The sequence below is a fragment of the Alnus glutinosa genome, chromosome 9, assembly GCF_958979055.1.
Source record: "Alnus glutinosa chromosome 9, dhAlnGlut1.1, whole genome shotgun sequence".
In the NCBI taxonomy this organism is placed as follows: Eukaryota; Viridiplantae; Streptophyta; class Magnoliopsida; order Fagales; family Betulaceae; genus Alnus; species Alnus glutinosa.
This window is the reverse complement of record NC_084894.1, coordinates 10,286,729-10,289,635: the sequence shown is the minus strand read 5'-3', so window position 1 is coordinate 10,289,635 and position 2,907 is coordinate 10,286,729.

Sequence of the window (2,907 nt, the reverse complement as noted above, 5' to 3'; positions counted from 1 at the left end):
TATATATAAATATAAATAACATAAAATGTGTTTAAAAAAAAAAAAAAAAAAATTGAAGGCAGCCTGAGAAACATCTGCGAAAAAAAAAAACACGAAAACTGTTTCGCTGTCTAATAAACTGTTTTCTTTCTTTCTTCTTTTTCTCTTTTTTCTTTTTCTTTCTTTTTCTTTTTTTTTTTTTTTTTTTTTTTTTTTTTGGCTCGTGAGTTTGCTTAATGCTAAAGACATCTAGAAAAGAATAGCTTGCAATAGTAAAAGTTATAACAATAAGAATGATCGTAATCAAAATAATAATAATAATAATAAAAAATTTAGATTATGTTTGACACGCAGAATATAACTTTTATTGGGAATGGAATAACGTAAAATAAAATAATTATTCTCATTGGCATGAGAAACAATTCCTTAAATTGAGGAAAATGATGATTAGATATTCTTCAATTTATTGAATAGTCATTCCCTCATTGGTTATTTGAATGGTTGTTCGAATGATACTTCATTCCATATTTTTTCTATTTTTAATATTCTTTCTAATCGAATAGCTATTCCGCATGCTAAATGTAACTTTAATAATAGAAAATTTCTCTTTTTAAGTTTTTCCTCATTTAGTAAGATTTAGTAATCATATAAATTGATGTATGTAACCTCACTAAATGAAAGGTTCGGAACTCTTGTAAAAACATCTTCGACAAAATTAGCTATATTTTTACACTTAAATAATTTTTGAAGTTTTATTTATTTATATTTTTAATATATTTTTAATTTTTTATTATGATCGACACGTATCGCCATCTTATTGGTTTTGATGTGATGCCTAACAGAATCTATTGAAATTTTTAACAAAATTCGACTCCAATAAGAGATTTGTAAATTAAGCCAACTACATGGATCTCTAAATTAATTTTAATAACAGAGGAAGCGATTTGTAATTTTAACTAACCACAAGGACCAATGATGCAATTTTTCCTTGAAATAATGATTCAACATGCTATAGTGAATTTTCACGTATAAAAGTTAACCGATGAAAAGTTTTCATTTTTAAATATATGTTGAATGAGTAAAATTGTCTATAATAGTTAGGGATTTGATTCTTACACTACACCATTACAACAACTGCACAATAACCCCTCACATAAGGGTGGGCCCCAGTGTATGGAGCTCATCCTCATATGAGGGGTTATTGTGCAGTTGTTGTATTGGTGTTGTAAATCTAACATTTTCCTAATAGTTATTATAGGCCATTTAGAGCATCTTTTGGAGATGATGTAAGTAAGCTCTTTTATTTGTATCCTTATACTATCTTTTCAAAATTTCTCCCACCATACAAGCTGGGTAAGATTTGTTGAAAAATAAAAAGATTGTATAACTTTAAATTTCATGACCCTCTAAGTTTAGGCTCATTTAAGAGCTCTATTTTTTTTTTTTTTTTTTTGAAAGTACTTCAAAAGAAACCAAACTACCAACAACCAGGGACAGAACCAGAAGTTCTTATGAGCAGGGGCCAGGGGTCAAAAAAATTTGTTGGTATAGACTAGTAGGCTAATTTTTATTTTTATTTTTTACCTAATAATTATTATTTTTTACCTAATTTTTTTTTTCTTTTTTGGAATTGAGAGGGGGGCCATGGCTGCTACCGGCCCCCCCCTTAGTTCTGTCCCTGCCAACAACAAACATTACAACAACAAAAATAAAAATAAAAACTTAACCAATTATGAGCAAATCAATGGGGAAAAAAAAATACCAATCTAAACAGACAGCTAGCACCTCACTGCTCCAAAGGGAGACCTCGAAGGTGGAAGTCAAGCAAAAATGATGTCAGTGAAGCTGGTAGAGGCTCATGATAAAAATTAGAAGTTCTAACGAGAGAACCCATAAAACTTAGCTTCTAACCAACTTCTAAGGGAATTGCAAAGACTAATCGGTATACTTACAACAATTAAGGGATCTCTTTGTAGAGCAATGAGTCTAAAGCTCAGATTTGTTGAAGCCCAGCTCTGGATCTAAAAAATCTGAAAGACAAAAAGCACTCTTAGGAAAAGAGTAAGGAGACCATGGATCTATTGTAAAAGACTTATGATAGTGGTGGCACGTGTAGCCCACGCACACCATTGAGGCGTGTGTGGTACACCCGTTGGGATAGGATCCATAAGGTGAAAGAAAATAGACTTGTGAAGGTAGAAAAGAAGCACATGGATGACAAAGGCTAGTGGAAGGATGTAAATCCGACCTCCAAGACACCAAGCAAAAAGACAGAAAAAGGTAAAAGCGGTAAAAGATAAACACTAGTCTAATGAGGCTAGTGGTTGAGACATCAAGTTTGGGGGAAGAGAGGAGGAAAGTGGAGCAAATAAGGTTTGTTCCAAATGGGAGTGTTTTGAGAGAGAGGGCAACTCGGTAAGACATCATTGATTGAATAAGAACTCAATTTTTCATTTTCCCAATTAAAGACCTCCATTGTGGCCTCATCATATTTAATATTACATCCATTTTTTTTTTTTTTTAAAAAAAAAAAAAAAAAAAAAAAAGGGATCATTTTGTTCAAATTTTAAAGGAAAATCTACCACCAATTGTACACTTCATATCTATATCACGATGTCGCGTGTTAAGATTACTATGTCACAGTTGTCACGTCAATTTCCTAACATAAGTTATCTTAATTATTAATTATAACCTTAAAATTTATCAAAACAAAACGAAAAGAAAAGAAAAATGCCCAAAAAATAAATAAAAACATTAACATCCTTATTCTTAGACCCTCATGGGCGTATCATTATTGTTATAAATAGGTTTAGTGGTAGCTCAGGATTAGTAGAAAATTTTCCTTTTTAGAAAATTTAGGGTTTCCCAATTTGAAAATATTTCATTTTGGGAAACTAACTATTTTCCTCGAGACTTGCCTGAGTTGGG